This window comes from Mustela nigripes, chromosome 12 (genome assembly GCF_022355385.1).
Source record: "Mustela nigripes isolate SB6536 chromosome 12, MUSNIG.SB6536, whole genome shotgun sequence".
Lineage (NCBI taxonomy): Eukaryota > Metazoa > Chordata > Mammalia > Carnivora > Mustelidae > Mustela > Mustela nigripes.
Window position 1 is genome coordinate 119,713,895 of NC_081568.1, and position 14,256 is coordinate 119,728,150.

Genomic DNA, 14,256 nt, shown 5'->3' on the forward strand with positions numbered 1-14,256 from the left:
AGTTCATTATACTTCTCTCTCTACTTTTAAATGTGTTGGAAAATTTTAAGAAAATATTTTTAGAAAGTAAAGGAATGATAGGAAACAAAAAGATAGACTTCATTTTTATTACCACTTGTGTTTGTTCAATACATAAATATAATTACATGTGTATATATTTTTATACTTACTTAAATCCAATTTTTAAGTTAAACTTGAAATAGAATCAAATTAACTTTCTATTAGGCTTTTGCTATGGAATGTCATAAAAACAAGAAGTGAGGGTTGTATTTTTATTAGAATCATCAGGCTTTGTTTCACCAAAATTTTGGTTGGACACTATTTTTTTTTTTTTTAAGATTCTATGAACCATTGCCAGTATGCATAATTAATTCACAAATGTGTGTATGCGCTTTTTTTTAATTTTTATTTTTTTAAAGCACTGAGTTGTTTTTATTGCAAAACAAACTTTGAGTAAGGTATGGATTTGGAGAAACAGAATGTGATAAACAAAATGGTTTGGTAACATGTAAGGAAAGACTAATCCAGATTGGGTTATCCTTCTTAGGACAGGTGGCATTTTAGTTTGGCTGTGAAAGATGAATAGGTTCTCCAAAGGCTTAAATGGGCTAGAGTATATTACATTACATATTAATGTAATGTAATACATTACAGGCATATTATACAAATGAAAGCACTGTACAAATACGTTGAGATAGAAATAGCCAAGGATGTGTTTGGGAAATGATCTATTGGGCCTGATTGAAGTTCAGAGATTTAGTGAGAGGAATAGATGACTGGAAACTAAGTTGGAGTAAATTTCCATGGGATTTGTATGACTTGATATGAAATTTAAGCTTTTGTTTTAAAGATATTGAGGAACAGAGAACTTGATTTAAACATGGGAATGTTGTCCAGGTCTGATGGCCATAACAGAACAGCTTAGACTGGATGGCTTTTAAACAGCAGAAATTTATCTCTCACAATTCTGGAGGCTGGAATTCCAAGATCAAGGTGTCAGAAGATTTGGTGTCTGGTGAGAAGCCACTTTCTGATTCACACAAGGCCATCTTCTCACTCTTTCCTCAGATTGTGGCAAGGACCAAGGAGCTGTCTGAACCTACATTATAAGGGCACCTACCCCATTGTTCCACCCTCCTGACCTAATTGTCCCCAATGGTCCTACCTCTAAATATCATCATATTGGGGGTTAGGTTTTAACATATGAATTTGGGGAGGAGGATATAATCAGACTGTAGCAGATTTGTTCAATACAAGACATTCTTGATATTTAATTAAACCTCAGGGTAAAGTGTATTAGAAAGGAGAGAGATTTCATAAAAAGAGTTAAGGCTTATTATATACCTCAACTGAATGTGGGTGTGGGTAAAGGAGTAAATGGATAAGATAGAAGAAACACATGAATCACACTATCTTTGTAGATTTTGGTGTGAAATTATTGGAATCAGACATTATTTAGAAAGAACCAGCTCTTTTAAAATGATCATCACCTTTTGAGTTGAATAATTTCTACTTAGCTGGATGGTTAAAATATGTATAAAAACTCTCCAGTATCACTATAAGGAAATTAATTTTAACATGATTAACAAATTGAAGTTTCTGTTAAACCACACAGACTGTTTTTTATTTTCCATAGCATTCTCTTTGAAATGACTTTGTGATCTACAGAGAAAGAAAGGTCCCCATTAAATTGTTTCATTTCATTTAGAAGTATAGCTAAGATGGCATTTTTTGTTTAATCTTCCTTTCTGAATGAAAATAAATATTGAGGTAATTACTAGGTGAAGTGCAGGTATACACTGGTTGATATACATTTTATTTCACTTACAAAGGAAAAGATCAAATAGAAAATAGACTACTCAGTAATAAATGATAAAATGGGTAGAATCATATATTTATGTAGCAACAATTTTATTAAGTCATCTTGATTTTAATCGGGTTTACTAAGCTATTTTAAGATAAAATATTTCCCTGTGGAGGGGGAAACACATACCAACATAGATTTCAGATAATGCAACCTTTCTCTAACAGTTTCCTTTTAATTGGAGGCAAGCCTAGTAAAGATTGATTAGCTCTGGGAATGCTTGATATTGATGCTTTACTTCAGGGCTACACATTGTGTACTTTGTGGAATATGTATGAATAATAGTTGATGACCTAGAAAGCACATTTATTTTAGTTTATATTTTTTCTTTTAAATATACATTTGTTAATAATCCTATGGACTTCTTGTTTTCTTTCCATGTGTTCATTTGCTGCTAATCTCATGGCTGTGGTGATGAACTCCTTTCCCCTCAATATTTTCAAGGCAATCAGATTCATTCAGAATGAGGCTCAGTGAAATTTGGCATCATTGGGGAGCAAAACTTTAATACTTTTTGATTATTGTGAGTGAACTGGTATAGAAGGATACTATGAAATATGAATTGGAAGGATAAAAGATCAAAATCAGGGGGATTAATAAGGTCACTTTGTAAAATTCAGACAAGAGACAGCAAGAATGTTATTTTGTTCCAAGATGGACAAGAGTTAGTCAGGACAAGAATCCTAAATGTAGAAATGTATTTCCTAATGTTGTGCCTCTTTTAAAAGTGCATCTTACCTTTTCCAGAAAAATTGTTGCATAATGAATTTTTATAAACAGAAACAGAAAACAAAGTCACAAATATAAGCACCTGACAAAGTTTTTTGTTATAGATAAGATTTTAGGTTAACTCCCTTCTGACCTCCAAAAGTTTCAATGGAAACTCCTATTGTATAAAGGAATTCTAGATGCATAGGCTAAAAAAGTCTGAAACCATAGCTTGGTTGCATTTTTATCCATATTAAACTAGCTTAATTAAAACGTGATATTAAGGGGTGCCTGAGTGGCTCAGTCGTTGAGCTTCTGCCTTTGGCTCTGGTCATGATCCCAGCATTTCTGCTCCATGGGAAGCCTGCCTCTCCCAATCACACTCTCCTGCTTGTGTTCCCTCTCTCACTGTGTCTCTCTCTGTCAAATAAATAAAAAATTAAAAAAATATTTTTAAAAAAGTGATATTACCACCCACATCTATATAAATTATGGCAGATAATGACTTGTTTATACTTTAAACATTTTTCTAGTATGTACGACTTATATAATGACTTATTTTTTAATCAAAGAATAACCTTAATCACATAACAATATTCAGATTTCACCTTAAATTTTGTATATCCCAGTTGGGTCTCCTCTGTGGAATACTTTCTTTACAGCAGGCTCCGATCAACCTTTCCTTCCAGGTATTCTGCCTACTTTGCTCAGGTGAATTAGGCAGGCATATGTGTATCTGCCAGCTAAATAATACAGTAATTCAGGAAGTGTTTCCTTATTCTCTGTGTGTTTGCAACTTGAAAGTTTCTGTCATATCTAAAGACCATGCAGAGGTTTTATTTTAAGACTGTCTATGTCCCTAGGGCTGTTTTTTGCCTTTGTTTTCTCTTGCTATTGGTTTTGAGTATAGGCCAATGAAATAAATGAATGAGGAAAAATACACAATAATGTATGAAACCCTTCTCTCCCTCCAGCATTCTGTGGAAATGCTTTGATACTGAAATAGTAGAATAATTCACATTCTCTGTGTACATATTATTCCTTACCATCATTTTATAATTAGCAATTGTGAAAGAAATAATAGTGATCATTTTATGCCAGAATCATTAAAAATGTTAAAATGCCTATTCAATCTGCAATAAAAGTTAAAATGAGGAAGAAACATAAAAATGCATTGATTTTTTACTCTTGTTTTTGCATTTAAAGACTTTATGTGTTTATAATTTTTAAAAAAATATTTTAATTACAGTTAACATACAGTGTTATATTAGTTTCAGATACACAATATAGTGTACTTCACCCATTTCCCCCATCCACCTTTGTTCTGGTAATCAACAGTTCTCTTTAATTAGAGTTTGTTTCTTTGTCTCTCTCTCTCTCTCTTTTAACCCTTTGTTTTGTTTCCTAAATTCCACAGGAGTGAAATCATGGTATGTGGTATTCCTGTGACTGACTTGTTTCATTTAAGATTGTAGTCTCTAGCTCCATCCATGTTGTTGAAAATGGCAAGAGTTCATTCTTTTTTATGGCCGAATAATATTCCTCTGTGTGTGTGTGTGTGTGTGTGTGTGTGTGTGTGTACCACTTTTCTTTATCTGTTCATCTGTCAATAGATACTTGGGCTGCTTCCATAATTTGGCTATTGTAAATAATGCTTCAATAAACATAGGGGTATGTATTTTCTTTTGAATTAGTGTTTTCGTATTCTTTGGGATCGCTACCCAGTAGTGGAATTATTGGATCATAGAGTAGTTATATTTTTAATTTTTTTGAGAAGCCTGCAAACTTGAGTTTGCATTCCCATCAACAATGCACAAGGACTCCTTTTTCTCCACATCCTTGCTGACATTTGTTGTTTCTTGTGTTTTTTATTTTAGCTAACTTGACAGGTGTGAGGTGATATTGTAGTTTTGATTTGCATTTTCTTGATGGTCAGTGATGCTGGGCATCTTTTCATATGTCTGCTGGCCATCCATATATCTTTTCTGGAGGCATGTCTGTTCATATCTTCTGCCTATTTTTAAATTGGATCATTAGCTTTTTGGGTGTTGAGTTGTATAAATTTTTTATATATTTTGGATACTAATCCTTTATCAGCTATTTGACTTGCAAATATATTCTCCCATTCCTTAGGTTGTCTTTTAGTTTCCTGTGCTGTGCAGAAACTTTTTATTTTGACATGCTCCCAACAGTTTATTTTTGCTTTCGTTTCTCTTGCCTCAGGAGACATAAGAAGTTGAATCAGTAAATGACAAACTCTTAACAAACAACATTCCAGAGCTAGATGGCTTCACAGGTAAATTCTACCAACATTTATTTTTTAAATTATTTATTTATTTATAAAGATTTATTTGAGAGAGAGAAAGAGAGAGAGTGAGTGCACAGATGGGGGCAGATGGAGAGGGGAAAGTAGATTCCCTGTTTAGTGTGGAGTCCAAAACAGGGCTCTACGTGAAGCTCAATGTGGGGCTTAATCCCCAAACCCTGAGATCATGACCTGAGCCAAAGTCAGATGCTTAACTGAGCCACCCAGGTGCCCTTCTACCAAACATTTAAAGTAGAGTTAAGACCTATTCTTCTCAAATTATTCCAAAAACATAGAGGAGGAAAAAAAGTTCCCAACTTCATTTTTGATGAGGCCTGTATTACCCTGATACCAAAACCAAACAAAGACAACCAAAAAAGAGAACTATAGGCCAGTGTCTCTGATGACCATAGACACAAAAATCTGTAACAAAATATTAGCAAAGTGAATCCAACCATACATAGAAAAAATCATTCATCACGATCATATGGGATATATTCCCAGGATGCAGGAGAAGTTCAATACTCACAAATCGATGAACATGATAAACCAATACTCACAAATCGATGAATATGATGAAAACGTGATTTATCATGAATGTGATTTATCATGAATGTGATTTGTCATGAATCAATGAAATGAAATGATCATTTTAATAGATGCATAAAAAGCATTTGACAAAGTACAAATCCATTCTCAATTAAAACCCTACACAAAGTAGGTTTAGAGGAAATGTACCTCAATATAATAAAAGCCATTTATTAAAAACACAGAGCCAGCATCATACTCAATGGCAAAAAATTGAGAACTTTCTCCCAACATCAGGAACAAGACAAGGATGTCCACCTTTACCACTTTTATTCAACATAGTACTTAATGTCCTAGTCAGAGCAATCAGACAAAAAAGAATAAAAGTCACCCAAATTGGTGAGGAAAAAATAATACATTCACATTAGCAGATGACATGATACTTTATATAGAAAACACTGAAAGCTTCCCAAAAAATGACTAGAACTGATAAATAAATTCAGGAAGGTTGCAAGATGATACGAAGTTAACATACAGAAATCTGCTGCATTTCTATACACTAGTAGTGGAGCAACAGAAAGAGAAATTAAGAAAGCATTCCCATTTATAACTGTATGAAAAACAACAAAATACCTAGGAATAAACTTAACCAAAGAGGCGAAAGATCTATGCTTAATAAACTATAAAACACAGACAACAGAAATTGAAGATGACACAAACAAATGGAAAGATACTTCATGGTCATGAATTGGGAGAACAAATATTGTTAAAATGTTCATACTACCCAAAGCAATCTATAGATTTAAGGCAATGTCTATCAAAATACTGACAGCATTTTTTGCAGAATTAGAATAAATAATCTTAAAATTTGTATGGATCCACAAAAGCCCTGAACAGCTAAAACAGTCTTGAAAAAGAAAAACAAATCTGGAGGTACCATAATACCACATTTCAAGTTATCCCACAAAGCTGTAGTAATTAAAACATTATGGCACTGCCACAAAAAGAGACACATAGATCAATAGAATAGAATAGAATAGAATAGAATGCCCAGAAACAAGCCTGTGATTATGTGGTCATTTAATCTTTGACAAAAGAGGCAAGAATATGCAATGGGAAAACTCTCTTCAACAAATGCCATTTGGAAAATTCGACAACTACATGCAAAAGATTTAAACGGGACCATTTTCTTACAACGAACACAAAAATAAAACCAATACAGACTAAAGACCTAAATGTGAGACCTGAAACGATCAAAATCTTAGAAGAAAACACAGGCAGTAATTTTTCTAACATCAGCTATAGCAACATTAAAGACTTTTTATTTTTAAAGATAAGTTTTGGAAAAGGTAGAATTTAATTTTTAAAATAATGTCTCCATTCTGGATTTTTATTTTTATTTATTATCATTATTTTTAAATTGTATTATTTTTTTTAAAAGATTTTATTTGTGTATTTTGAGAGAGAGAGAGTGAGAGTGAGTGAAGAAGAGAGCATGAGCAGGGGAGGGGGCAAAGGGAGAAGCAGTCTACCCCCGTGATCAGGGAGCCCGCCACAACTCTGGGATCATGACCTGAGCTGAAGGCAGGCACTTAACCAACTGAGTCACCCAGGCACTCTGAAATTTTATGTTTAAATAAAGTAAGTGTTAAGACTGACTGGTAAAGCAGCCCTAAGGTAAATGTGTAATGTATTTACTCATTCCTTCTGAGGGAGTAGATTCATGAATTGTTATCATGAAATAAAATGTAATGTGCTTTGTCCATTTCCTGTATTTTCAGCATTTTGAAAGCTTGGAAATTTTAGGGACACCTAGGTGGCTCAGAGTCAATTATCATATTGTTTCACTTACTTGTGGGGCATAAGGAATAACATGGAGGACATTGGGGGAAGGAGAGGAAAAATGAGTTGGGGGAAATTGGAGGGGGAGATGAACCATGAAAGACTATGGACTCTAATAAACAAATTGAGGGTTTTGGAGGGGAGCCTGGTGGGGGGTACTAAGGAGGGCACATATTGCATGGAGCACTGGGTGTGGTGCATAAACAATGAATCTTGGAATACTGAAAAAATAAAATAAAAAAAAACAAAAAAGTATAATGTCTACATGGAACTAATATAACACTGTGTTAACTATACTGGAAAAAAATTTAAAAAAATAAAAATGCACTGAAAAGGTACTACAAAAATAAAAAAGAAGCTGTCATTTGAGCAAATATTTGAGAGATGAGAATTAATCATGCTGTTATTTAGGGAAGGAATATTTCAGGTAGAGGGAATAGAGTGCAAACAACCGAAGGTGAAGGCAGAACTACCATATTTGAGGAACACTGATTTGCCTCATGTGGGGAGAGGAGGCTTTTGAGCAAAGGAGTGGTTTTATCTGACTTAAGTGTTAACTTGTCTCTGTCTGCTGTAAGGCAGAGGGGAGCAATGGTAGAAGCAAAGAGATCAGTGAAAGAGGAATAGGTAGAAAGAGGATAGCTTGAAATAAAAACTTTAGCAGTGGAGGTGGTAAGAAGTAGTTTGATTTTGGATTTGTCTTATAGGTAGAGAAACAAGCTATTTTAGAAGATTGTATGTGGGATGCTGGCTGGATGGCTGAATGACAGAGAGTGAAGGGAATATCAAGGATGTCCAGGTTTTTGGAGGGATGCATGGAGATTCAGGTCTGAGAGAGAAGATTGGATACTTGGTTTTGTATTTGTCAAGTCAGGGATGTCTACTACATATCAAGGGAAAATGTTAATAGATATATCAGTCTGGAGTTCAAAAAGAACTCTACGCCTGACTATAAATTTTGGAGTCAAAAGACTAGAGAAATAAACCCTGGAAGTGAGTGTGGATAGAAAAGAAAATAGATCCAAGTACTACACTGTGAGGTAGTCCAGTCTTAAGAAGAACAAAATCCATGTGTGTGTGTGGGAGGTGACAAGATCCCCTTCACAGCTGTTTGTTTACATATTGTTTGATTAACACTCACTTTGAAGTGAGAGAGGCTTCTTGTCGGTATAGAATAGTCTGGGCACAGAATAGTTGCTCAATAAATATTTGTTAAATAAATAACAGCCAAGTAAATGAGAATGTTATGGATTTATGAAAACAATTTTGATGTTTTTCTTGCAGAATTGAAAGCTGAATCCATCTATTCTATTTATTCATAATCCATCAATCTATTTGGGATCTCATATTGAGAAATGTAGACCTCCTTTTACTGGCACCAGACTGACTGCTTAGGAATTAAGTCCTGGTCTTAGTATTTGACTTAAGTCCCCCTCACCAGATAATATTGGTTTACTTTTTTTTTTAGATTATTTATTTATTTTATTATTTATTTGAGAGAGAGACAGTAAGAGAGAGCATGAGAGGCAAGAAGGTCAGAGGGAGAAGCAGACTCCCCATGGAGCTGGGAGCCCAATTCAGGACTCGATCCTGGGACTCCAGGATCATGGCCTGAGATGAAGGCAATTGCCCAACCAACTGAGCCACCCAGGTGCCCTTTTAAAAAAAAAAAAAAAAAGTCAGATTGAAGGCAAAAATAAAACTCTCAATCATTTGTCACCTAAAAAGGTGACCCACATACATATATTCTTCAGACTTATCAGAGATAGACTCCAAGTTATAACCCCATGAACTGGTGTACTCAGTCATTCTCTTTGGTCTTTGTACTATTATATCATGAGTTAGGTATTTGACCCAATGAAGGGAAGTGAGAGACTGATTCTGGGTTGGTGATGTCACCACAGATTTTGAACTGGTGATTCCAACCAGTTTCTTTATGAAGACCATTTTAATAATTTCCCCCAAACTGAAAGACTTCCATCCCCCTCACCACCTCAGTCCTCATAGTCATTGGCAAGGGAGTTACAAGAGATAAAATGATGTCAAGTTCTTGACCAGACTTCAGGCTATAGTGAATGCCTAGATTTTGTGGTACCGTCATGATTCTCAGTCTCATAGTGGGAGATGATATCAATTTTCTGCTAAAGGCACTACCTGATTAGTTTTTATTTTTTTTTTAAAGATTTATTTATTTATTTATTTGACAGAGAGAGAGAGAGCAAGAGAGGGAACACAAGCAGGGGAGTGAGAGAGGGAGAAGTAGGCTCCCCGCTGAGCAGGGAGCCTGATGTGGGGCTCGATCAAGGACCCTGGGATCATGACCTGAGCTGAAGGCAGAGGCTTAACCCATTGAGCCACCCAGGCACCCCTGTGTGATTAGTTCTTATAAGTTGGGAACCAGTTTCTCTGTTTATTGGGATGAGAGGCCGGCCTGTGCTTTCAGACTGGCAATGCCATGCTGGTGTGTGTGGGTGCTTTGCAAATATGTATCTGTGTGACATTTAGGACACAGGCCTATGAGCGCAAGTTTGTGTCAAGAAAGATAGTCTTTCTGTCTTTCCCGTTTGGTTTTGTTCTAGAATTGGTGTTTTTCTAAGTTCATTTTACTAGGATCTCAAGCCATTTCTTCATAATTAAGTGGCTGGCAAAGAAGAGAGAGACCTACCTAATGAAAAATTATCTTTTATTACAAAAGCAATGCATGTTTACTTCACTGTTTTAATAGTACACCAAGTATACAAATTTGAAACTGTTGCACTGTTCAAGGCTTAGATTCTGACTTTCTAGACTTTATTTGTATATAAATGTTTATATGCATATACTTAAAAAACACAAATGTATTGTAACTATGAATATCATTTGCTTCTTGTTTTTTTTCACTTAACAGAACTTCAAGGCACTGGGGTGTCCAGGTGGCTTAGTCAGTTAAATGTGTGCCTTTGGCTCAGGTCATGATCTTGGGTCCTTGGGACGGGCATGTGTTTAACTCTCTGCTCAGCAGGTAGTCTGCTTCTCCCTCTCCCACTGTGTGTGCTCTCTCTTGCTTACTCTCTCTCAAATAAAATCAATCAATCAATCAATCAAATCTTAAAAAAAACCCTCCAAAATATCAAGGCACTGTCCTATGTGTATATATGAATTAGACACATTGTTTTTAATAGCTATCTAATATCCCATTATACAAATAACTATTTACTAAACCCATATTTTAGGTATTAAGTTATTTTTTCTTATTTAAAAAATTATATCTTATTTAAAAAATATCATTTTAATAAACATCTTTGTATTTACACATTTACACACATGTACAAGTATGTTTGAACAATGAATTCCTAAGTTATATTATTTGATGTTTTGGTGGAAGAGTATAAATTGCAGAAAATGAGATTTAATTGAAATTTACTGTGAAGATAAATATCATCCTGAGGCACTGAGTGTAACATGTAGTGGGTATTTTTACCTGCTTTTTCCTCACTTTTTGTTTTAAAGTTTTATGGCAAAACTTTAAGGTATTTACTTTTCAGAGCTCTGCTTTCATAGTAGTAGCAGGCTTTAAATATACTCTTGTTTTTTGTTTTGTTTTGTTTCCTTTTTTTTTTTTTGGTCTAGAAAGCCATGAACATATACATTGACCCATCTGGTCCTAGATTGAGGGCCACATGTTTATGTGTTTATGTTCTGTAATGTACCCCAGGCATTACCTATCTTCTTTATTGTTGTATTCTCACCATGTGTCTAGCAAAGTGTAGACAGTCACTAAATATCTGTTACTTAATTGAAAAATATAGCAAAACTGGAAAACTTCCATATGTTGTACCTAAATATTTTGTTCACAGTGAAACAAGAATTCTAGAGCCAGGAGGAGTCTAAGTTCTTCCTAGCTACGATATAGAGCAACAAGAAAATTTAATAAATATCTAAGGAGTTAATTAATAATAGAACAATGCTATTTATATGCATTATTGCTTAATGATACTTCCTCTTTAGCTGACTTGCTTCCAATTTGAACTTTTAAAGCAGTAAAGATTCACTTTATAGTCTGTGGTCCCATTATATCTTGTGGTCATGTGTACTCCAAGGCTGCTTATCTTGCCAATGAGAACTGTGCCTGTTGAGCTATATTTGGATGGGCTGGGTAGAGATGATGACCATTTTGCTACAGTTAGTCTATTTCTTGTGTCACCGTGCAATGCTGATAGCTGTGGTTATCAGCCATGCCAGCAGGAACCAAAATTCTTTATTGCACCACTTACTTTACATATTTCTCTCAAAAGTTGGCAGATAAAAATGTGGTTGAAGCATCATTACTTTTCCTTTCCGAGTAATGGCAACAAATAAAAACAAACAACCTCCTTACCCTCCAGAAGCGTGGAGAAGTTAGTATCCCCTTGTATTTGTTCTTCTTTTACCTCTTCCCATTCAGGCACTCATGATAGTATAAAAATTCTTTCTATTCCTTTAATTTGTGCTAAAGCTGGGAGTAATGGTTGTCACTAATAGTAATGAGCTGTAAGCTTTTTAAGCATATGCTAAGTATACATAGCTTTGCAACACCTTTTTTTAAAACAGAGGTAGGCTATTTGTTAGTTTACATCTCTCCATGGCTCTGGAAGATGTAAACAATTGAGTCTAGAAGGGATTTTAGAAATTTGCTTCACTACATATGATCATTTCTATATAATTTTTAACCATTTCTTAAAACTTTGGGATTGTAATATTCAGAGATAATGATATAATTTTTCTCATCCCTACCTACACTGTTAAACAATACAAAGTACAGTAATTTTACTGGTTTTTTGGTATAAAAATTTTACACTTCTAAATTTAAATTGTTATTTATACTTTGTTAGTATCCAGTAGAGAAAATGGAAAGTAGTTTATGTGTAGGTATAAAATAGTGTAGCAGTCAAGCATAAAATCTCACCGGGTGCTTCAATTATTTGTTTCCTTACTCCTGTAAACCAGAGGTTAGATCCGGCCCCAGAGGTTTAGCCCTTGTGTCCCTAAAATCTGCTTAAAACCTTTTCACAAACCTAGAGTCTCTTTACCAGTTAAAAAGCAGGTTGTGTATTTATAGCCTTCATGGTCTCAGGAAATGATTCAACCTTCTCTTGAAAGTGATGCAGTGGGAAAGAAAATTCCCCTAACAATTCTGGCATTAGATTTCTGACAGACTTGCGTTTACAGAACATAATCATAGCTATGATTAAACAATTTCAAATGTTTTCAGACCTACAACACATTGGGTATCTTTCAGAGCCAGTTATCATGTTGTCATATTTTAAAATCAAGGGAGAAATTATGAAGCCATTCGGTATTCTCTAGAGTTTTAATTAGCCATTAGTTTATCCATTAACAAACATTTCTTGAGCATCTATAATGTCTCAAGCATTATTCTAGAGGCTTAGGATATGTGAGTACACAAAGTAGACAAAAGCCTTTTCCTTCATAAAGTATTTAGGAATTATTTACCTTTTTTTTACACGAAATAGGCAAGTAATAAAATATGTTGGAAGTTGTTAAGCGCTTTGTGAAGAAAGAGAAAAGTAGAGTAGGGTAAAAGGGAGTGGAAATGCTGGGATGCGGGAAGGGATGATGGATAAAGAGGGCGTTGCAATTTGGAATAGTGTGATCAGAACTGGGCTTATTATGAAGCTGATGATTGAGCAAAGGCTTGAAGGAAGTGAAAGAGGTAGCTGTAAGATATTAGGGGCAGAGCATTCTAACCATGAAGACAGTTCATGCAAGGGCACTGAAGTGAGAGTGCTGGCATATCCAAGAAGCCAATGTGGCTGGAGTAGAAATGGTGAGAGGAGAAGTTACTGAAATTGTGTTCAGAGTGGAAAGAGATGAATGGGCCATTGCAGGGACTTTGGCTTTTCCTAGGAATGAGATCAAGGACCATGACAAGGTTTTGAACAAAGCAGTGACATGAACGATGTGTCTCTGGAGCTGCTGTTCTGAGAATAGACAGCAGGGGGCTAGAATGCCCTTCTAGTCGGACTCAAGAGCAAGGAAGAGCAAGGGAGAGCTGTTAGTAGCTTGCTCCAGGGCAGTAACAGTGACAGTGTGCCAAGTAGTGGAATTCTGGATATATCTTGAAAGTAGCATCTACTGAATTTCTTGATAGATGATATAAGGGAAGAGATGTGTATAGTAGGCTCTTGTGAGACAGTATGCGCTCACTTGAGCCTACTGTGTCTGAGCTATATAAATTAGAACTAATCTTTACAGTATTAATGGCACCTCCGGAGTCTTAAGGCAGACTTAGACATATGGGCACCAAATCGTATGTCTATACATGTGCTTAGACCATGGACAGTAATTCAGCTATTAAATTTTGTATTACAGGGATTTTTTTTTTTAAGGTGAATATGGTTTTGATAGGAAATAAACTGTAGGATAATCCCAGTGACAGAGACATTTTTTTCTTTCATTTTCCTGTTTTTGCTTGTTTATTTTGAATGAATATCACATTTTACTTTAAGTTGGATACTTACTGACTGAGAACAACCATTGGTGACTTTGATTTTTGCTTCTAAGACATTTTGGTTTAAACCAATGCCTTTGAAATCTGTATATTTCAATCTTGTATATTCTCTTTTATGTTAACCCATTGAAATACTTATTTAGCAAGTTCATTTTAGAGTCCAATTAATAGTGTCTTGTGGTTTTATAATATGAAGTCTGGCTTTATGAAAAATGCTGATATATTTAATAGAAGATATTTTGTTATATGTAGTGATGCTTTTTACCAACTGTGCTGTGTTAAATCCTATCTTGAATATTAAGTATTTAGTCCACGTATTGCCACAATATACTCTAGTCCTGTAATCATTTACAGACAAATTGGGTGAAATGAATGTAATACAAATCTGACCAGCCCTGGGGGTATTAATTATATTGCAGAATGAACTCAAGCTCAGATATATGTTTCCAAATTGCCCTTTTCATGGAAAGTGATTACTCAAGATTGGAAATCATATGAAATGCTGTAGTTCATTAGATT